Raw genomic sequence first — 24,293 nt, forward strand, 5'->3', positions numbered from 1 at the left:
TAAAATGGAGGAACCAACAACCATCTTTTCAGGATATCATGAGACATCAAGACATACATAGGATCCATGCCGTTAAATGTATCTCTTAAGACCTGCTGGGAAAAGCATCCCTTTCTCTGATCTCATGAAAAAGGGGCCATGTTCTGAGGCCCCAAAGACTGTCAGCATGGTTCTACCCTCCTTACGCTAAGCCCTGCCTGGAATGATGAGGAGACACAACCCTTAATATCCCTCTTTGAATAGGAATTATTCTTTCTCTTCCCCACAGTAACTCATGAAGATCAGAAGGACTCGAGGCAGCATTTAAGTTTGATTGTGCTTTATTAAAACTCTCCGAGTTTAGGCTCTGCAAAGCCTTCGCCCCACTGCCGTGACTACCGACGCCCCCTGCCCTGCTGCTGCCGCCTCTAGACTGACTGTGTGATTAGGCCACTATCTTCAATGAGTAAACATATTCTTTTCTGTGGTATTCTTGGTCACACATTTGAGGAGTTTCTGGAGAGCAGTGGCACAGCATGACCTCCATGCAGGCAAATGAGCTGCAGAAATTCATCACTACTCCACCAAGAAGCCCACATAAGAGTGGTTAACCAGGCACAGAAGCGTTAAATTGAAATCAACACTTTTACAAGTGTTCTGACCTGTATGGGGTAAACCTCAGTGCACTTCCTTTCTATTGCCTCAGTATTACTGGATTGAAGAATTGCTGCTTCTTGCTAGGAGGTACATCTCATTTCCCATTACTCCCAACTTTGTACTCAAAGCACTGAGAATTTCAAGTGGAGTATATTGAAGTAGACTGTTTCTTTGCATCATTTCTGTATTCAATTTTTAAATTCTTTCATAACCCCATTGAGTGTTTTTTAACTAAATTAATATAGCTCCAGTGGATTGCTGAGCTCCTGTGGAAGTCACATATAAGAACATGAGATTTCTTATTATACACAATCCAACCATTGTGACCTTAACAAATTTATAGAAGAACTTAAGAAGTATGGAGTTACCACAATAGTAAGACTATGTGAAGCAACTTATGACACTACTTGTGGAGAAAGAAGACATCCATGTTCTTGACTGACCTTTTGATGATGATGCACCAGGATCCAACCAGATTGTTGGTGACCGGTTAAACCTTGTAAAAACTAAATTTCACGAGTAACCTGGTTGTATTGCAGTTCACTGCGTTGCAGGACTGGGAGAGCTGCAGTACTTGTTGCCCTAGCATTAATTGAAGGTGGAATGAAATATGAAGACAGTACAGTTCATAAGACAAAAGTAAGTGTCAAGGAGCTTTTAACAGCAAGCAACTTTTGTATTTGGAGAAGTGACATCCAAAAATTCAGCTGCACTTCAAAGACTCCAACGGTCATAGAAACAACTGTTGCATTCAGCAAAATGGGTGCCTGATGCGATTGCCCTGGAAGTGGAACTTGAGATAGGTCCTAATTTGTCATACACATTAGCCAACATATTGGCTTGGTGAGTAAATCTAATGAAGCTTCCATAAGAGTATTAAAAAGCAGTTTTACCAGGCTACAAACTTGACAGAATTGCAACCTCTGTGTTTTTGGATTTTGATCAATCTGTTTTGACACTTAGCAAAAGATTCTTACTGTTCAGCTTTAAAATATGCTTATCATTTCTACCAATTGACTTTTCCCAGAATCATGCAATATTGAGTTTTATCTTTAAATCCATTCTCATGCCAGAATCTTATCAATATATGAGATTTAGAAAGATTAGGTATCAAAATATCCAGCACAATACTGATATATTTTTAGTATCATACAGAAACTAAAATCCCAGGAACTATGAACACTCAGGACCTTATGTGGTTTATCCCTTCATTTATTTCAGTAATAGGGCCTATGTGGTTATTTGCCTGCTCACTTTATGTTTACATCCCCCACATTCATACAAGTATACATATGGCTTGCTCAACTTTTTTATTTTTATACAAAGTCTTAATGATTATTTAATGTTTTTCTATAAATCTCATTTTGTGCTGTTATGGAAAGCCTCCACTTTGAAAATCTACATTGTATAGAAGCACATATCTTTAATGTTTCCAGAGAAAACTTATATGTCTCCATAAAATTAACTATCTCCAGACAGTTAATTTTAATGTTTACACTTGGGGTGCAACTTACAGGGAGGACCTGAGAAAAGAATGGGAGGAGGCTATTAAATATTTTTAGTAAAATGTTGCCTTTGTCTTGTGTGGAACATGTAGATAATGCTCTTTAGTACATTTTTTAAAGGTAAAGGTAGAGATGCTTTGTTGTAGCTAAAACAATTCTTAATCATAAAAATTCTGAAATTCTTTATTTGTTTTCATACATTCTGAAGTTGTTTACCAACTTATTTTTGTTTGACATGTGACTTTTTCCTTCTTACCCTCTCTTGCAAAAAAAAGTGGGTTTTTGCCAATGAATTGAGCAGACATCTAATATTTCACATGCCTTTTGAGCTGTGTAACTTAATATTTGGATACTTCATAATTTGTTTTATTATGTAATTGATAAAATAGTGATGTGTATTAATGTTAGTTCAACCATACATTTATACTGTCTGGGAATGTCTAGTTATAGTTCTGTGGGAGAAATAATTTGTCAGTGTTTACCAGCTTGTAAAAAATCTAGTGTGAGAGCTTAAACATCTAAATACATAATGAAATGCAAAAAAAACCCCCCCAAAACCTCAAGTCTGTATCTCTGTGTAAAAGCCCACTGCTTTAGAGAAAAATAATCTGCTTCTAAGCTCTCTTTCAGAAAAGAAACTATTTTCATTTTCCTGAAGTCATAAATTCTTTAACAGTAAACAGTGGGGATGATGACATCTGTGCAGAATGTAAGAGAAAAAGCCTCAATCACATGACCACCCCTGCCCCTGAGAATCCTAGCCCAAAACCTGGCTTCCTGCCATCCAAACTAAGTTGTGCACATTTTCACTTCTCTGGGCCACTTCCCTGTGCCATTTGACATTTTCCCTCTGCCTCCTTTGTTATGTTATTCTCTTTGTGTATGACATAGTTACATTTTAAAAAAAAACAATGTTTCCTGTGTGTGTTTAGGGAGAGAGGGGAACAACCTAAGTACTTAAACAGATGAATGGATAAAGAAAATGTGGTATATCCATGCCATCAAATTATTACCCAGCCATAAAAAGGAATGAAATTCCAAAACATACTACAATATGGATAAAACTTGGATATGAACTAAGTGAAATGTGCTAACTGAAATAAGCCAGACACAAAGGACAAATATTATATGATTCCACTTATATGAGGTATTTTGAATAGGCAAATTCATAAAAACAAAATAAATTAGAGGTTAGAGGGCCTGTGGGGAAGAGGAATGGGTAGTTATGCTTAATGGTTATAGGGGATAACCATTGGGGATAATGGTTATCCCCAATGGGGATAATGAAAAGTTTTGGAAATGGTGGTAATGGTTGCACAATATTATGAATGTAATTACTGCCATTGAACTGTACACTTAAAATGGTTAAAATGGTACAATTGTGTTATGCATATTTTATCAAAATTTTTTAAAATCCAAAAAAAAGAAAAGTGGGGGAAAGGTACTGGTTCCTCTAGTGTGTTTAAGAAGTGGGGGAGGCAATACCAGGCATCAGTATTTTTTAAAACCTCCCCCATAATCCTATTGTGTAACTTTCTTGTGTGAGAACCACTTGGCTAAATTACCTTCTGCCTTTAAGACTTAATGAATGTATGGGCTACTGCATGGCTAGGGAAGATGGGAATGGCACAGGGCTGGAAAGTTGTTTGTTTTTTAAAGTGGATGCTGAAGCCAGAATGCCTGGATTTGAATCCTATCTACATGTAATATTGTGATTTAGAAGAAATATATATTTGGTCATTCAGATGACCAAAAATATATTTCTCATATATGTTTGACTTTTGTCCACAGTTACTGCCTCAGAGCCCCCCAAACCCTCGTATTCCTTAAGTGACAAGAGTTGTATTAGTAAGCTGACTTTTGGAAAGCATCTAAGCATGGGGGCTGGTTGCAAGGAAAGCCAACCAAATGATTAGAGGACTGGAAATTTTAGTCCCATCTATAACCTCTGGGGAGGGGAGAGTGCCTGGAGGTTGAATCAATCACCAATTGCCAATAATATAATCAATCATGACTATAATGTAATGAAGCCTCCACAAAAATCCAAAGGAACTTGAATAGGCACTTCTCCAAAAAGGACATATAAATGGTCAATAGACATATGAGAAGATTAAAAGCCATAATGAGGTATCACCTCACGCTGGTCGTAATGGCTACCATCAATAAATCAAAAAACAAGTATTGGCAAGATTGTGGAAAAAAGGGAACTCTTGTGTAGTGTTGGTGGAAATGCAGATTGGTACAGCCACTGTGCAAACAGTATGGAGTTTCCTCAAAAAATTTAAAATGGAACTGCCTTATGACCCAGAGGTTCTACTTCTAGGTATATGTTCAAAGAAACCCAGAACACTAATTTGAAAGAATATATGCACCCCTATGTTCATTACAGTGTTATTTACAATAGCCAAGCTATGGAAGCAATCCAAGTGCCCATCAATAGACAAATGGATAAAAAGCTGTGCCATAGATGTACACATGTATACACAATAGAATATTATTCGGCAATAAAAAAGAATGAAATCTTAACCATTTGCAACAGCATGGATAGACCTAGAGGGTCTTATGCTAAGTGAAATACATCAGCCAGAGAAAGACAAATACCATATAATTTCATTTGTATGTAGACTCTAAAGAACAGCATAAATGAACAAGCAACACAGAAACAGATTCATAAATACAGACAAAAGATTGATGGTTGCCAGAAGGGAAGGGGTTTTGGGGATTGGGTGAAAAATGTGAAGGGATTGAGAAGTACAGATTGGTAGTTACAAAATAGTCATGGAGATGTAAAGTACAGCATAGGAAATATAGTCAATAATGTTGTAATAAGTAGGTATAGCATCAGTTGGGTACTGGCAATATCAGAGGGGAGATTTTGTAAAATAATGATTGTCTAACCACTATGCTGTATACCTGAAACTAATACAAAATAATATTAAATGTACACTATAATTAAAAAATATTTTAAATATTTTTAAAAGAGTACTTTACCTGGACAGTGTTGCTCAGTGGATTGAGTGTCAGCCTGTGAACCAAAGGGTCACTGGTTCGAATGCCAGTCAAGGGCACATGCCTTGGTTGGGAGCCAGGTCCCCAGTTGGGGGCGTGTTAGAGGTGACCACACACTGATGTTTCTTTCCCTCTCTTTTTCCCTTCCTCTCTTTAGAAATAAATAAATAAAATCTTTTTTGAAAAAAGACTGCTGATATTTCTATAGGATTTTATAGGCCCAGATAGTCTTATCTGTTCTGTTGATATCACTGCTCAAACAATGGTAATCTTAGGTAACTGACAACCTACTTTTTTTTTGATAGACAAAACTATAGAAATGTTCAGAAGCACTCCCTGTTTTCTGCCTTTAGCTTCTCATTAGCCAGGGTTTTGCAGAGATAAATTTACGCATGTGACTATGGAGGCTAGCAAGTCCAAAATCTCCAGTGGAGGGCTACAGGTTGGAGACCCAAAGAAGAGTCAATGGTGTAAGTTCAAGTCCAAAGGCTACCTAGGGCAGAATTCCCTCTTAGTCAGGGGAAGTCTTTTGCTCTATTTAGGACTTCAACTGAATGGAATAGGCCCATCCACATTATTGAAGGCAACCTGCTTTATTCAAGTCTATGCACGATTTAAATGTAAATCTCATCCAAAAACACCCTGACAAAAACATCCAAAGTAATCTTTTGACCAGCCTAATTGACACATGAAGTTAATCATCACAGCCTCATGCTCTGCTTGTCTTCCACATGCACACAAGTCATGGCTATTCCAACCACAGAAAATTCTTTGAATATATCCTGCTTTTTCATGTCTCTGGGTTTTTACATATGCTTTTTCTACTTTATGGAATATTCTCTTCCTGTTTTTTCACCTGGTAAATTGCTAGTCATTCTTTAAGGCCCAAATTAAATATCACCTTTTCTGGGAAAACTTCCTAGGCTATCTTCTACCCCAGTGTGAGTTAGGTGTCCACCCACCCCAGTGCTTTCATTATACCTTCAATCATAGAATTTGTTGCACTGAATTACAACTGTGTTTTTGTTTTTCTCTTTCACTAGAATATGAAGGATTTTTTAAAAAAATATTTTATTTATTTATTTTTAGAGAGGGGAAGGGAAGGAGGAAGAGAGGGAGAGAAACCAATGTGTGGTTGCCTCCTGAGCATCCCCCTTCCTGGGCACCTGGCCCACAACCCAGGCATGTGCTCTGACTAAGAATCAAACCAGCAACCCTTTGGTTCGCAAGCAGGTGCTCAATCCACTGAGCCACGCCAGCCAGGTCAGAATGTGAAGGTTTTAACCCCACAGGTGTTAAAATTAAGTTTTACTAATTACTATATTTGCAGCATCTACCATAGTACTTGGCATGAGATAGGTGTTTGTTGAATAAATTAATGAACTATTTTATTTTTATTTTTTAATTGTTGTTCGAGTACAATTGTCTCCATTCTCACCCACCATGGCCTGCCACCCTACTCATCCCAGGCTCCCAAACACGAACCTGCCCCCTTTGGCTTTGTCCATGTGTCCTTTAGACATCTTCCTTGGTAGACCTTCCCCTATTTTCCCCTCTTATCCTTCTCCCCCACCCGCTCTGGTTACTGTCAGTTTGTTCTTTAATTTAATGAGTCTGGTTATATTTTGCTTGCTTGTTTGTTTTGTTGATTAGGTTCCACTTATAGGTTAGATCATATGGCATTTGTCTTTCTCCACCTGGCTTAGTTCACTTAGCATAATGATCTCCAGTTCCATCCATTGCAAAGGGTAGGAGCTCCTTTTTTCTTTATGCTGCATAGTATTTCATTGTATAAATGTGCCATAGTTTTTTTTACCCACTCATTTGCTGATGGGCACTTAGGTTGCTTCCAGCACTTGGCTATTGTAAATTGTGCTGCTATGAACATTAGGGTGTACAAGTTCTTTTGTATTGGTGTTTCAGAATTCTTAGAGTATAATTCCAGCAGGTACTATTGTACAACCCAGGTATTGCTGGGTCAAAAGGCAGTTCCATTTTTAGTTTTCTGAAGAAATTCTATACTGTTTTCCACAGTAGCTGCACCAGTCTGCATTCCCACCAGTAATGCACTAGGGTCCCCTTTTCTCCACATCCTCTCCAGCCCTTATTGTTTGTTGATTTGTTTATGATGGCCATTCAGACTGGTGTGAAGTGGTATCTCATTGTGGTTTTAATTTGCATCTCTCTGAAGGCTAATGATGCTGAGCATCCTTTCATATGTCTCTGGGCCCCTTGTATGTCCTCCTTGGAGAAGTGTCTGTTTAAGTCCTTTGTCCATTTTTTAATTGGGTTTTTTGTCTTCCTGGAGTGTAGTCGTGTGAGTTAGTTATATATTTTGGAGACCAAACCCTTCTCCGAGGTATCATTGGCAAATATATTTTCCCATACAGTTGGTTCCCTTTTCATTTTACTGCTGTTATCTTTAGCCATGCAGAAGCTTTTTATTTTTATGAAGTTTCATTTGTTTATTCTTTCCTATATGTCCCTTGCTCTAGGGGACATACTGATAAAAATATTGTTGTATATAGAATATCTGAGATTTTCCTATGTTCTCCTCTAGAACTTTTATGGTGTCTTGATTTATATTTAAGTCTTTTATCCATTTCGAATTTATTTTTGTGTATGATGTGAGTTGGTAACTAAGTTTCATTTTTTTGCATGTAGATGTCGAGATCTCCCAACACCATTTCTTGAACAAGATACTTTTACTCCACTTTATGCTTCTGCCCTCTTTGTCAAATATTAATTGACTATAGGGACATGAGTTTATTTCTGGGCCCTCTATTCTGTTTCTTTGATCTATGTTTAAACAGCAGGATACAAAGTCAATATTCAGAAACTGAAGGCATTTTTGTATACCAACAATGAAATATCAGAAACAGAAATCAGGGGGAAAATCCCATTTGATATAGCAACAAGAAAAATAAAGTACCTAGGAATAAACCTAACCAAGGAAGTAAAAGACTTGCATTCAGGAAATTACACAATACTAAAGAAAGAAATTAAAGAAGACATAAACAAATGGAAGCATATACCATGTTCATGGACTGGAAGAATTAATATCATCAAAATGTTCATGGTACCCCGAGCAATTTATGGATTCAATGCAATCCCTATTAAAATACCAATGACATATTTCACAGATAGAGTACATTTCAAAAATTCACATGGAACCATAAATGACCCCAAATAGCCACAGCAATTTTGAGAAAGAAGAACAAAGTAGGAGGGATCACAATAACTGACATAAAACTACATTACAAGGCTACAGTAATCACAACAGTCTGGCACTGGCATAAGAACAGACACATAATGAACTATTTCTTAAATGAGGCAAATTTTGTTAACAAAATATAAATACATATAGATATAGCTGATGACTTAAAATAAGAAGCCTTACTCATTAAAACACTTTAAAGTCCTTAACAATATTGTAAGAATAATAAAATATTAGGGTGTGCAGTTTGGCTAAGAGAATTTATGTATTTGGCTTCTGTAGTGCTGGCTCTATTTCTTTCTTTTTAAAAAAGATATTACTTATTTATTTAGAGAAAGAGAAGGTAGGGAAAAAGAGAGGAAGAGAAACATCAATGTGAGAGAAATGTTGATCAATTGCCTCTCGCACACACCCCAACCTGGGACCTGGCCTACAACCAGCCATGTGCCCTGACCAGGAATAAAACCAGAGACCTTTCACTTTGTGGAACAACACCCAACCAACTGAGTGACACTGACCAGGGTGTGCTAGTTTTATTTCTGTTGTTAGCTCTCCCATATTTCCTTTAACATTAAATTCCTCAGGCATAAGTGGAACTATTCCTAAAGTAATGTGTATCTGTCTTTCTTAATTAAATCATTCTCAATCAATTAGAGGGGTACTAGAGATAAATGTCCTTCAAGAATAGCAGAATGAACTTCAGTTGCCATTCCCCTGCTTCTAGCGCACACCTCAAAGTTCGGCCCAGTCAGGTGAGTCCCACCACTACCAAGTCTACAGTAGTTCCTCCTCAAGGTCCCCAGGCTTGCTCAGGACAAGCTTCTGGCTCAGAACTATTTACCACCATCAGATCGCTAAATAAAATAAAACTTTTTTGTTCATTCCTATTACAAAAGTAACAAGTTTATTGTAGAAAATTTCAGAAATGTGGGAAAGTGAAGAAAATAAAAAACACTCAGAATCCTACTAGCCTGAGATAAAACTATTGACCCTCTCCAGGCATTTTTCTATTTGTGAATATTTTCTTTCCCAGAAATGGTATCAAGCACTCTCTTATTTTATGACTTTTGCATTTTACTTATCAATACATTGTAAATATTTTTTCATGTCACGGGATATTCTACAACATCACTTTTAATGGCTAGTTAATATGGGTCCAACAATGGGCTTTGAACAGAATAGGCCAATCATTAACTTCAGATTTCTGAGAATTGAAAGGCAAATGGGATAGCCAACTGCCACGAATCCTTTATGCAAGAATAGATCCATGACCCTTATAGGAAAAGCTACATATGTGAAAATGAACAGATAACAACTGTGAAGTCTTCCCACTGAATGCAAATGAAGGAATGGTTTTTGATGTCCAGGGGAAGATGGTGAAAAACCAGGAGACAAATCAAGAGTATTCATGTTTATCTCTTTGTTCTCCATTCAGATATTATCTATGGAGAGAACCTAGCTGAGACTAAAAGAGAAATAAAGTATGTCTTTATTCATGTTTTGTGTGTTTATTTAGGGTCAACACACTGGCTTTGAAAGGACTTGAGGCAACCATTCAATTAGAGTTAAAGGAAAAATGAAACCACAGGAAATATCAAGCATAGATGCTTCCAAGCATCTGGGATGTGCTCTTTTGGATTGTTTGGTCCTGAATATGGATCTAGATTCTCTAATTATAGTTATATAATTATAATAGCTATGTTTATTTGGTCCCTTTTCTGTGCCAGGCACATACTAGGAACTTAATTTTTTCATTTAAAGGTCAAAACAACTCTATGAAGTAGATATGTAACCTCCATTTTAAGGTGACAAAATGGGTTCCAGGAGCTTGAGTCACTTTCAAGTTAGTGGGGAACATAAGCGGTTAATAGTAGAGACAAGATTCAGATCTAAGTCTGCCTTCCCAAGCCCTTTCTTCTATATTATACTGCAAAGTAACCATCTGTGGTAGGCAGAATGATACTCCCCAACTCCTCACTCCCCACAGAAATCTCCACATGTTAATTCCCAGAATCTGTGAATACATTACTCTATGTGAAAAGGGGGGATTAAGTTTGCAAATGGAATTAAGACTGCTAATCAGCTGACCTTAATATAGGGAGACTATCCTGGATTATCTGGTTGAGCCCAATATAATCACAAAGGTCCTTAAAAATGGAAGGAAGAACCCTGGCTGGTGTAGCTCAGTGGATTGAGTGCTGGCCTGCGAACCAAAGGGTCACAGGTTTAATTCCCAGTCAGGGCACATGCCTGGGTTATGGGCCAGGTCCCCCGTTGGGAGCATGCGAGAGGCAACCACACATTGATGTTCCTCTCCCTCTCTTTCTCCTTCCCTTCCCCTCCCTCTAAAAATAAATAAATAAAAACTTTTTAAAAAGTGGAAGAAAGAAACAGAAAACTTAGAGGACATGTGACAATAGAAGGGTCAGAGTGATGCAAGTGAGGACTCAGCCTGCTATTGCAGGCACTGAAGATAGATGGGACTCATGAGCCAAGGAATGTGGGCAGCCTCTAAAGCTGGAAAAGGCAAAGAAATGGATCCCTTCTCTTGAGCTTCTAGAAAGTAACACATCCAGCCAACACCTTGGTTTTAGCTCAGTGATGTATGCATTAGACCTCTAAGTTATAGAACTGCAAGATAATAAACTTGTGTTGTTTTAAGTCACCAAGTTTGTGGTGATTTTTTACAACAGCAACCAGAAAACTCACACCATCATTCTGTGAACATCTAAAAATCGTATCTGTATTCTTAGATAGAAAACCCACACTCTTAGCACCCTTTTGTATACAAAAGAACTGCTTTGCCCTGGCTGGTGTAGCTCAGTCGATTGAGCGCGGACTTGTGAGCCACACGGTCGTGGTTCGGTTCCCAGTCAGGGCACATGCCTGGGTTGCAGGCCAGTTCCCAGCAGGGGACACACCAGAGGCAACCATACATTGGTGTTTCTCTCCCTCTCTCCTTCCCTTCCCCTCTAAAGATAAATAAATAAAATTTTAAAAAAAGAACTGCTTGCATGTAATCCATCATTGTCCATAGAAAAGAATTTAAAATTTTTTTTAAGATCTAGAAAACTGTTGATGACACTGAGAAGTTCTGGGTCCAGTGACATGGACAAGATCATTTCAGCCTGATATAGAAACTACTTGCTGGCTTGCTTACCCCCTGTGATACCGTTTTATATGCCTGCTTTTAAGAACCACATCCTTGCAGATCATCTAGAAAAAAGTTATAAAATACTTTTAAATGGCCTAGTAAACTGGCCTGCTGGATGTACTTATTAATTATTAAGTGAGAACTTTGGTTAGATGCTACCAAATAGAATTTTGGATTAACAACCAGTGCAGGACAACATGGCTAACCAATTCTGGAGATAGCAGATCTGAATTTGAAATCTGCTTCTATCATCTTCTACCTGTGCAGGTATCACTCAAACGTTTAGAACCTCAGTTATTTCATGGGCCGATGTTATCAACTTGAAGAGGTTATTAATAAGGATTCAGTGAAAAGAGAGATCAGAAGAACCTAGAATAATAGTTGGTACATAACAGGTGTTCAATATAGACAAGTCTGCTTCTTTCCCGTTAGTCAAATACTGTGGTGATTTTGCCATTAAGCATAGTATAAAACTTATTTTTCCTCTCTGTTCTGTTTTCATAGCAAGAAGGCCTACATACATTTTAAGAATTACTAAATTAGGGATTTTTTAAAGGATAAAACCATGCATTCTAGAAAATATTCATGAGACCCGGCTTGAACTCTAATTCTCCAGCCCTTCCAATGGTTTTAGAAACTTGATTCCTTGAATATATCGCTTTCTGATTCCTTGTATTATACTTCATTCTGACTGAAAGAGGTAGAGTGAGTTTTATCTGCAATTAAATCCTGTCAGATATACAGAAACACTGGCATACCATGTCATCTTCAAAATTGAGGCCTGCCAGTCAAGGAACCTCTCCTGCCCACTCTGCTTTTAACAATATTATTTTAATAAAGATGCCAGTAAAGCATTAGTATTTTGAAATTTATAAAAGAGTATTGATTCACATGAGGTCTAATGACTCAAAGATCGAAGAGGTCTAATGATGGTCTAATGATTCAAAGACCAAAGATAATGCTGGTGATCTCTTCAATAGCTTTACATTGCTATTAACTCTTTTCTGGATGAGATAGGGTAGAGTATAATAGTAATCCATAATAGACAATTTGCCTACATTTTGTTCCTTGTGTAGTTATTGTTTGGAGAAAATAGCCTAGAATTTATCAAGAAAGCTAGAGTAGATTTTTTAAAGAATCTTCCAGCATTCCTTAGCAGACCGGGATAACAATACTTTAATATTTCTTTAACAATGGGTAGATAGCACTTTGAGCTCATATTAATGACATGCTTGCCAATAGTGGTAAATATGAATTTAGGACTGCTGATTGGGACAGAATCTCGATAATTCAAGCCATCTTCTACTAGGACTCTTTTAAATTTTAATCAATTAGACTTCTGGCAAATATGGAGGTGTAGGTGGAAATACTGTACCTCCTCGCACAACCAAATTTAAGGACAACGAAGATTTAGAAATAAAAACACAATCAAAACAGACATGAAATTGAACTGTACTAAAGTCCGACAACAACGAACCATTCATCCAGATCAGTAAGAAGAGCAGAGTCAGCAGAGAGTGGTCCCAGCAGGAAAAAGCAGTGGCTGCTGGACCAAGCCAGGCATGCAGGTAGCAGTTGGCAGATCCCAGGCGTGGGGTGGCAACGAGCAGACCCAGTGAGGGTACAAGGAGGCTGGCTGACCCTGGACACACATTTGTGCGCAGATAAACCAGGTGAAAAAACGGACAAACCGCACAATGCAAGGCCCCAATGCCAGGAAATAAAGCCTAAAAGCACCGATTGAAAAAATTTTGGGGGCTGAGGTGCTGGGAGAGGCTCCCAGCCTCACAAGAGAGTTAGTTGGAGAGACCCACAAGGTCCTAGAATGTACACAAGCCCACCCACTGGGAACCAGCACCAGAAGAGCCCAATTTGCTTGTGGGAAGTGGCAGAGGGGACTGAAACCCGAGAGAGAGCAGAACAAATGCCATTTCTCCTTCTCTGACCCCACTCCCAGTCACAACCCAGTGACTGGATTGACCCGCCGCCTTGGTGAACACCTAAGCTTTTGCCCCTCATACCTAACAGGCACAAACAGACCAAAAAATTACGGCTCAAGCAGAAGAACAACTCAAAGCCCCAGAGCCAATACTTCTAAGTGAACAAGAGATAGCCAACCTATCAGATGCACAGTTCAAAACACTGGTGATCAGGATGCTCACAGAACTGGTTGATTTTAGTCACAAATTAGAGGAACAAATGAAGGCTAAACTAATTGAAATGAAGGGAAATGCACAGGAAACCAATAGTGATGGAAAGGAAACTGGGACTCAAATCAATGGAGTGGACCAGAAGGAAGAAAGAAACATCCAACCAGAAAAGAATGAAGAAATAAGAATTCAAAAAAAAATGAGGAGAGGCTTAGGAACCTCCAGGATTTTCTTTAAACATTACAACATCCGAATTATAGGGGTACCAGAAGGGGAAGAGGAAGAACAACAAGTAGAAAACTTATTTGAACAAATAATAAAGGAGAACTTCTCCAATTTGGCAAAGGAAATAGACTTCTAGAAAGTCCAGGAAGCTCAGAGAATCCCAAAGAAGGTGGACCTAAGGAGGAACACACCAAGGCACATCATCATTACATTAGCCAAGATTAAAATGAAGGAGAGAATCCTAGAAGCAGCAAGAGATAAGGGGACAGTCACCTACAAAGGAGTGCCCATCAGACTGTCAGCTGGTTTCTCAAAAGAGACTTTCCAGGCAAGAGGGGCTGGAAAGAAGTATTCCAAGTCATGGAAGGCAAGGACCTACAGCCAAGATTGCTCTATCCAGCAAAGCTTTCATTTAGAATGGAAGGGCAGATAAAGTGCTTCTCAGATAAGATCAAGTTCAAAGAGTTCACCATCACCAAGCCCTTATTATATGAAATGTTAAAGGGACTTATCTAAGAAAAAGAAGATAAAAAATATGAACAGTGAAAGAAGAGCAAACTCATAATTATTAATAACCACACCTAAAACAAAAGTAAACTAAGCAGACAGCTAGATCAGGAGTGGAACCATAGGAATGGAGATCACATGGAGGGTTAGGAACAGTGGGGTGGGAGGAGGAGAAAATGGGAGAAGGTACAGAGAATAAGTAGCATAGATGGTAGGAAGAAAATAGACAGGGGGAGGGCAAGAATAGTATTGGTAATGTAGAAGCTAAAGAACTTGTGACACATGGACATGAACTAAAGGGGGGGAATGGGAGGAGGGGGTGTGCAGGGTAAAGGGGAATTAAGGGGGGAAATGAGACAACTATAATGGCATAATCAATGAAATATATTTAAAAAAGAAAAAAGAAAAAAATTATGCAATTACTCCGGAAATGCAATTATCAAGGCAAATTTGTTTTCTTATAATTCTCTTGCACACTCTGTCCACTCTCCCAAGCATTTCTACTCAAATCTTCACTTAGGCTCAGCTAGCAAATTCCAGGCCAAGGAGCAAGTACTAATATTAACTCAGACCTCTGATTATTAATTATTATTATTTCTGAGAAGTCTCAGAGCCACAGAGAAGTCAGGAGACCCACAGTATAACTCTACCTCCTCCCACATGCATGCTGGGCAGCCCTTGTCAGAACATCTCAAGTCTTCTGGGTTGTGCACAACCCAAGGCAGCTCCTTTAATCTGCCATGTACATCCCTTCAAGAGATCAAGGCATCACCTAAAGGAAGCATGCCAAGTCACATCCTTTGTGGCCTTGAGAGTTCTATGAAAGGAAGAGAGTTTTCATTCACATTTGTGTTCCTGGCACACAAGCACACTTAATACATGTTGACTGAACAAAAATATTCAGTCCTGGACTGCATTCTAAAGCTTCTTCTTGAACTTCATCCCATCCTGCTATCAGCTATCATAGGCTCTACTATTATTCTCCCATTTCTACCTTTGTTTCACCTTTGAAATTGTACTCACATTGTTATCTCTGCTATTCAGCTGCAATTTTCACTCTCCGTGCAGGGGACTCTGGTTCAAGATCCCTGAGGAACCCCTCTTCTCTTGACCCAGCCTTTTCCTAGACTCTATGCTGGCCCCATGCTGGCCCAGGATTGTCAGAATAACCCACCTAGGATTCACCTGAGAGAGGGGCCAGCATTTCTACAAAGTTCTTGGACTGAGAGAACCTTCATTTTAGCTCCATCATTGAAGAACTTCCAATCTAAAAACAGGAAAGTCCTGGAACCCCATTTGTCAGAACTCCTTGTGGTTTGAAGCAGATCCTGAATCTGCTCTGGTGCTCTGAACTAGACAGTCCAGCCTTTAGACAGGGCCCAGTTTTGTATTACTGTAGCAATTGCTGGCTTTTGTTTCCACAGCCATTGACTGAGCCTCCTTATTCTGCCAACCAACTGGCAAATGCACCTTCTTACTCAGAAAAATCAGAGGAGGAATGTGAATAAATTAGTCCAAACCTATTATCATCACTGTACTTTGCTGGTAAGAGGTAAGTATGACATCCTCTGTGAGGATCACTCCCTGTAGTGCTAACAGATGCACAGCAGCACTCAGACTGGATGACAGCTTACCCATTCTAGGCTAGAAGAGATTTGGGGCACAGAAGGCTGAAGGATAAGCTCCTCTGCATGTTAGCTAACATCAGCTTAAAAGAGGGATACTTATGTGAAACAGAATCCTTATTTTAGGCTGAAAAGCAGAAACTGCCTAGGAATGGGTCAAGGCTTGATTTGATGGCCTGGGTGAAGCTGAAACTGGGTATAGATGATTGGGTTGGGGATCAGGCCACTTAGTTGAAACAGGAAAAGCAATGGATTTCAGAGTGAGCCAGGCTGAGAGGAGCAAAGTAGAGTGTGGTCTAAAGCAGATAAAAAGAATTGGGCTAAGCTAGGGTATGGGAGAGTGGAAGTGAGGGCTAAAGATTTTGCTAATCTATGTAAATCTAGATTATAGGAGAGGAGAAAATTATAGCTAAGAGACTTGGAGATAAGGTTAGGTAAGGAGAGAGTGTGGGGTTTGGCGGGATTGGTAGGAAAGAGAAGTAGGAGAGATGCATGCACCAAAGAGGTGGCTTAGTCCAAGTTTAAGCAGGAGATTCAGCTGACAGATCTTGGGCAGAAAGTTAAGGAAGTATACCTTCCTTAACTAAGTGAGGGGTTGTCAGCTGTGCAGTAACTGCTAGGAATCAACAGCTGGCTCTGGGAGGGGCAACGACTGAGAAAAAGGAAAGAACTGAGAAAGAGCAGAAGGTGGAAAATCAGTCTGGTTGGAGCTGGGCTAAACATTCTCTCTTGCCAAAGCACTGGGCCTGTTAGCTACTGTGTAGGCAAAACTTGCTCCCTTATATTCAATGGTTGTTAATAACTTTAGTAGACTGTAATGAACCGTGATACCAGGAAAGGAAAAGGTTAACTGATGTTGATAAAGAGCCTATGTGGCAGTTTTCAAACAAGAAGGTTGATCTGGCTTGTGTGAAGGTAATGATGCCTGATTTGGAGCTGAGTAACGGTCGTACTGTTTTAAAATCCATTCTGGCACACTGTGATGAATATGTCGGCTGGCAGCTAAGAACTTACTGGAATGCAAGTCTTTCTCCATGTATAATCAGTTCTTCCCCTTCCAGGAAAGAGCCTTTCTAATCTCTGAAACAAGGGGCTTATCAATTTGCATAAAATATGCCATTCTCAATGAACACGTACTCATCATCCACCACGTACATTTCTACTGTCTTTTTTAAAAAAGGAGAGTCAGTTAAGTACAAAGAATAGCATCTTTAAATTCAGCTGTTCTAGGTGAATCTGTTTAAGAGTAGCAAGGAGTCATTGCTAGAAGGGGCACAAGACGGGCAGGAATAAAATGATGCTTTTCTATTTTCATAATCTTTTTTGCCTGTATTTAAGAGGTTAAATCACCAATTAGGTTAGATGTTAATTAAAAATAAATCAGATTATGGGGCTGTTCTGATATACTTGTTAAAGTCGTATTTATTAGTTGCTTATTCTTTACCTAACTCTCATGGGAGAGGATGAAGTAAACAGCACATCTAAGTTTAAAGAAGCATGGGACCCCACACCCCAGGACTTGTACCAGTTTGGTTTTCCCCCTCCTCATATTTTGGAATATGGAATACCCAGGATGGACTGTCTCCTCTCAAATCTCTCAAATACTACATATACCACCTGCTCACATTTATTCTGTTCTTGCTGCTGTTTATCCATGAGGAAGCCAAGCCTGAAATCCCTCCCTCTTGAGGATAAGACTTAGGGAAATGCCAAATGAATTAGTGCAAAATTTTAAAAATTTGGTTTCATGTAATCATAACTGATTCTTCACACTATATGCATCACTCAATGAAACTACAACTCAGTCACATCTCTCCTTATACCACACTTCATTAACCTCAAATAAGATAAAGCAATTTAAAAATGGTGACCAGATGCCATCTCGTTTCAGGCCAAACCATAAGTCAAATTTTGAATGAAACTGACAAAGCCTGGTTGGTTAAGCGGCACACCTAGATTTATTAAACTCACTTCTCTCCTTTAATAAATATGCATAGGTGCACAATACTACTGAAAGTTGAAGAGGCTGTATAAAGGTCCATCACTGGTAGGGACATTGCATATGAAGGACAAACACAGTATCATCCATTTCATCAAGAGTTAATTTTCTTAGCAACATGTATTAAAAGTTGTGAATTTTTTGACCCAGCAATGTCATTTCCAGAAATATATCTTAAGGAGGTCACTAGTAAAGTACATAAAGATGGCATGCAGGATATTCATCACAGCTTTATACACTGAAAAGTCGGAAATAATAATTGACCTTTAATGAGGAGGGGCTGATTAAATGAAAACATCAATCCAATATCATGCAGTCACCCAAAAAGATAATGTATTGTATATGTATTGACATAAAAATGTTCATGTCACATTGCTAAGTAAAAAGATATATAAAGGAGTTATTCATGGTATGATTCTATTTATATAAAACAATGTGTATCTATACCTGTGGATGGTGAAATTCCAATTATCCAGTACTTTCTTCCTTTTACTTAAAATTTTTTTCTATATAACCACGTATTTACTTTAAAATATGATGGGGGGGACACCAAGCTATATTCACGAGAGGATAACAATATTACTCTATATTTCAGTCAGATCAGAATAGTCACCCAGGAAGCCAAGTGTAGTTGTGTTTCTGTGCCTTCTGTTGGAAGGAAAACTGTGGATAAACAGACCATGTTACAGAGAGAATTTTAATTGATGGTATCTCGAATCCAAACCAAAACAGAAGTGAAATACTACATAAACTAAGGAGGATGCCTTTATCATACATAGTGTTTGAAAGAATCGATTCATCGTGCATGTGTGCATGTACTACTATATTTTCATGACCAACAAAAAAATAATGTGGATTCCAAGTGGCAGCAAAGGAATATAATGTAATTACCATTGGTTTTTCTTACATAGGTTACCACTCCATAAATCTTTGTATTAATGTGGAAAAATCTGACCTGAACAGATGGATCTCACACTGTTTTCTGAAACATGAACAGATTTCTGATCTGGACCAGGAAATGAAGTCAGCACTAAATCAACAGACACTATCATCCATCTCCTAGAATTTCAATTTAAGAAGCTTCTAATAAAAGCAATATGTCCCTCTTTAGAAATAGAGCACAATGATATATTTCTGCCTTAGTAGATTATGTTCTTCATACAGTAACAAAACATAGTAGGACATAGTATATTTGTGGCACTGGGCGCTGGTTGATTGCTGAACCACGCAAATTTTGTAGAAACATTCTTGGCAGGTGGCACCATTTGGCTGCCTCCGCCCTTCATTTTCCAAGTTTCCCATAGAAAGCACATCCCTGAGGGCTGCTATTCTTGCTGATTAAATCTTCATCTCATTAGCCCAAGGACTTCTTTTCCTTGAGCATGTTCACAGGAGCAGTTTCATAAATATATGTCCTTGGGTTTGAAGAACCAATAAAGGGCTCTCTGTCAAGTAATTATCAGCTTTGAATTTTTTTCCTGCTCCATCACTTCTAGCTGTGTAACTTCAGGCTGTGAGGAGTCTGGTGAATCCAGAGCACTGGGTATGAGGAGGAGTCTAGGCCAAGGAAGTAGATCAGGAGTTCAGGATATCGGTTATACAAAGGGAAATCAGCAAATAGTTAATTAAATATATTGAGGATAATGGGAGCCAGATTGCTCACCATTAGAGAAGGAAGTTACAAATAGAAAAAGGGTGACGACGAATGAACCCTGTAGTACTACCATTGGAGATAGTAACCTCATGGACTGTAATATAAATAGATGAATAAATATAGAAATAGAGATGTGTACATATGTTTGTCAGTTTCCTGGTTATGCCTGCCACAGTGGCCTAAAGGCAATGACACCCTAGTAGCAATGACCACGCCTAGAACCTAGGTCTTCCATTTTCTACTAAAAGGAATCAGGGCTGGTTGGAGAAATGGGTTTTGAAACAACTGAAATGGTAGGGGTAAGAAAAGTCCAAGATGAGCCTAAAACATCTTACAGCAGAAATTACTCCATAAATTTTACATGTATAGTCAAAGAACACAAGAACCAGCTTGAATGGGGATAGCATGATAATTTGTAAAAAGTGGCAGATTGGAATTTAAGAGACATTAAAAGAGAAATTTCCAGATTAGGATTATCACACGGATTCAGAAGACACAAAAAGCTTATATAGTCTTTTTACCCTGGAGAGCTCTGACAATAGAATCTATAATCATTTGTCCAGGATGATTTACATGCAATTTTACAGAGAGGCAAAAAAACCCAACAAACAAAAAACCTGGACTATTATGTAACAGACGTATACGGTAACAAGTTCTTTACATACATTATGTTACGTAATCCCACAACAACCACAACAAGGTAGAAATTAACATAATAATAATAATAATAATAATAAGTGAAGCTTACAAAGGTGCTTACTATTGCAGCCAGGCTTCAAATCCAGGCTGTCATCTTTCAGCCCAATTTGAGCCCATAACTCCTTACTACCAAACAAAACAATACTTAGCAAATGCCCACTCATTCCCCACAATTTTCCTGATGAGCTACTTGAGAAGCCTCTCACTGAACAATCTGTTCCTCCTCTGGGTTCATACATTTTCTTCAGGCTCTATTATAGTATTTGACATATAGTATCACTGTGAGTTGTATATGTAACATTAACCCCTGATAAAGTGTTACTGTTCCAAGAACAGAGATCGTGTCCTTATCTACTTGGTATTCCCAGGTCCTAGGACAGTGCCAGACTCAACAAATGCTGGGAGAATGAATGGCTCCTGTTGCATAGCTGGCCTGCTCTGGAGAAAGCCACTCTATAAATGGGAGACCTCTAATTCTGTGGTGCAGAGCTCTGGTTGCCACAATTCTGCAACCTAACTCTTATCTTCTATCTCCTAACTCTGAATTAAGAGAATCCAAGAGGTAATGTGAGTGTCTGGCTTTAGTTCATTACCACTCTCAGCAGTCTTATTCATCTTTGGGAACCTCACCCCCACGTAGAACAATGGCTCAGCCAGAGTTACACAGAGACAGGGGCAAAATAAATGGAAAATTAGATTGCCTCACATTTTTACTTTCTTTTATTGAATTCTTAAAATAAAAGTCAAGAGTTCAGTGAAGTTGTTGATACTTTGGGACTTTAGTAAAAGGAAAGGAGTAAACACCAAATGATTTTGATAAGTCAGGGAATGATAATAAACTTCAATGAAGGTGAAAGATGTATGGATTTTCATATATAATTATCACTATGAAATGGTGTTAAATCCACACAAAGCATTTTATAAGCCCATTGATGACATATAATTTTACTATAGCAATGACTATAAAAGAAACCAGAGAAAATAAATAGCTTCATGGTATAATGCTATGTAAGTGCCAAATTTTTAACATTATATATGTATACTAACATTTATAAGGCAAAATAAAGTTTTTGTCCACAGAGGACAAAAAGCTCACTGAGCTTAGCTCATCTCTGACATTTCCTACCAAGTATAAGGGTATTTTCTGTGTCCAAAATAGAAGGCAGATAGATGAAATGTGAGAAAGGAGAGCCAGGTACTAGTGTGATTATCATTCTCCTTCCTGTACCCAAGCCACTGGCCAGCAGATAGTGACTGTTAATGTTAACAATTTGGTTACTTGAAGAATCTATTGCTATGAGCAGAATGGCAGGAAAAAATATGTATGTGTGTGATGGAGAAGGGTACTTTGTCTGACTTTATAATCAAATAATGCAGGACAAGCATGAAATAAGAACAGGATAGAGTGGTATCCCATAATGTCCTGGAACTGTGACTTATCATGGTGTTTAAAAATGCTATCCACGGGCCAAAGTGGCCTCAGCAAGGAAGATGAAACATGACTCTCATCACCAGTGAAATATTTAACATTGCTCAGAAAAAAAGTGGGCCTGGTTAGAAGATGATCAATGAATCACTTTTTTATCACCAACAAATTCCAATCCCAAACTAGAAGAGTATATTGCTTACTAGGGTCACCAAAAGGCAAAAACTTCTCAAACACCTAATAACCGGGGAAGGTTTAAACCTTATTATAATAATCACAAAGGGTCAGGTTGTTAGATGGACCAACAACTGCTGAGATCAGCTAGATCTCAAGTGTGGACAGCCATGCTATCCAAGTTATAAGGTACCAGGGAAATTCAACTATCAATTTAAATGAAAATATTGTGGAAACTACAAAATAAATAAATAAAATATTATAAAAATTAACTTTATAAACTCCAAACTTATATTTAATTATTGGATTAGGCTTTACATCTATACACATTCTCTTAACTTCATTAAGTCTATGTCTTTGAAGACTCTAAATTATATAAAGCATAAAAAAATGACTAATTAGTCTGTCAATCTTCATGCAAGTCTCCCCAAATACTATTATCTCATGTGACTAAATGTATTAACTCCCACTTTGAATAGCTAAAACAGAGTTGCTAGCCATATTAATTAAATAAGTCAGCTAGTGTGATCATTGCCTCTCCTCAGTTTGAGCTCTTTTATTTGCAACTATCTACTCCTTAACTGGAGCTAATTAGCAGGTCTACCAATACAAACAAAGTCTATTAGATCCTGTTTATTTTTTTTAATTTTTTAAATCTTCTGTTTTTAAAATGTATTTATTTACTTATTTTTTATCTTATTTATTATTTTTCGAGAGAGGGGAAGGGAGGGAGAAAGAGAGGAAGAGAAACATCAGTGTTTTTCTCCCTTGGCCCCCACTGAAGACCAGGCCCAAAACCCAGGCATGTGCCCTGACTGGGAATCAAACTGGTGACCCTTTGGTTCACAGCCCGTGCTCAATCCACTGAGCAGTACCAGCTAAGGTCAGATACTATTTAGAAACAGAATTGGTGACTATCTACAATAAGATTCTAGGTTCTAGTCTTTAGTAAGTTTAACTGTGTTCTTTAACTCATTACAGAATATTTTTATAATCTTAGGGTAGGGATTGGGGTGGTATCCTAAGATAGCACAAAGTTCAAACATCACAAAGAAAAAAGTGAGATTTGACTCCTTGAAAATTTAATTTGCACAGTTTTTTTCTGTGCAAAAAAAGAAACCACAAAAAATTTTAAATCACAAACTAAACACAACAAAGGTTTAACAACTTTTATCCAAAATGGGCTCTTAAAAATTCAAGAAAATTAGATAATAACCAAGAATTAATACACAAAATAAGAAATACCAATAACTAATAGATATATGGAAAAATAAATAATTTATTTAAAAGTCACAGAAACAATTAAAAGAGTGAGATATCTGTTTCGCCTCTTAGGTGAGGAAAAAGGAAAAGGCTGATTATCTCTACCGTGAGTTAGTGAAGAATCTAGAACAACATGCATTATTGGTTGCAGAGCAAATTGTTACAAGACTTTTGGAGGGCAATGTGTACTAAAATGTAAAGTGTGCTTCTCCCTAACCCATTGATTTCATTTATGAATTTATTCTAATTAAATAACACCATTACATAGAGGTATATTTTAATGTTCATTACAGTATTGAGTTTTTAAAGATTTTATGTATTTTTAGAGAGGAGAAAGGAGGGGAAAAGAGAGAAAGAGAAACATTGATGTGAGAAAGAAACATCAGTTGGTTGGTTGCCTCTCCTGACCTACCAAACTCACATCTCAGGCCTGTGTCTGTGACCATTCACTTTGCAGAGAGACTCCCAACCAACTGAGCCACACAGGTCAGGGCCAGCATTGCTTCTATTATCTACAAGATTTAAATAATAGAAATATATTCAAATTTGATATTGCCTAATTCAGTACTTACATGTATCAGATGGGAAGATATCAATATTTTATATGAAAACATAGAAAAATAGATATGATTCTATTGTAATATGTCAAATTTCAGATGCACATTTTCACATTTCTTAGTCAAAATGCATCTTATAATTGATAACATCTTACATTCAATGAAATACGTTTAATAATCTGAAAGTAATTATTCCAAATTAATATTTGTGGTGACTTGTGGAGAGTGGCATACTAAGAAGGGTTTTATTTCCTACTTTGGTGTTGTTTCCATTTTTATAATTAGCTATATTTAAAATTTTATTCTTTAAATACAATAAAATTATTCCACTTGGCTGTTCTAAAATATTTTTAAATCCCAGGAAGAAAATACTACAGAATACTTCATCAATGCTCTAAAAACTATTTGTTTTTTTGGAAAAAGTTATTTTGATTTGTAATGGATGTCAAAAAACCCAGCGATTTCTTTTGTTTTTAAGGCATTTGACCAACCT

General features: G+C 37.8%; 1 protein-coding gene and 1 pseudogene across 2 annotated transcripts in view; one reads left to right on the plus strand and one right to left on the minus strand.

The window, feature by feature from the left end:
* The window catches only part of SLC35G2 (solute carrier family 35 member G2), a 41,125-nt gene that overhangs the window by 12,750 nt on the left and 4,082 nt on the right, over positions 1-24,293 (minus strand). The window lies entirely within an intron of this gene.
* On the plus strand, positions 911-1,439 carry LOC118997503 (protein tyrosine phosphatase type IVA 1-like; annotated as a pseudogene).

This window comes from Sturnira hondurensis, unplaced genomic scaffold (assembly GCF_014824575.4).
Source record: "Sturnira hondurensis isolate 20B ecotype Veracruz unplaced genomic scaffold, ASM1482457v3 Scaffold0013299, whole genome shotgun sequence".
Taxonomy (NCBI): Eukaryota; Metazoa; Chordata; class Mammalia; order Chiroptera; family Phyllostomidae; genus Sturnira; species Sturnira hondurensis.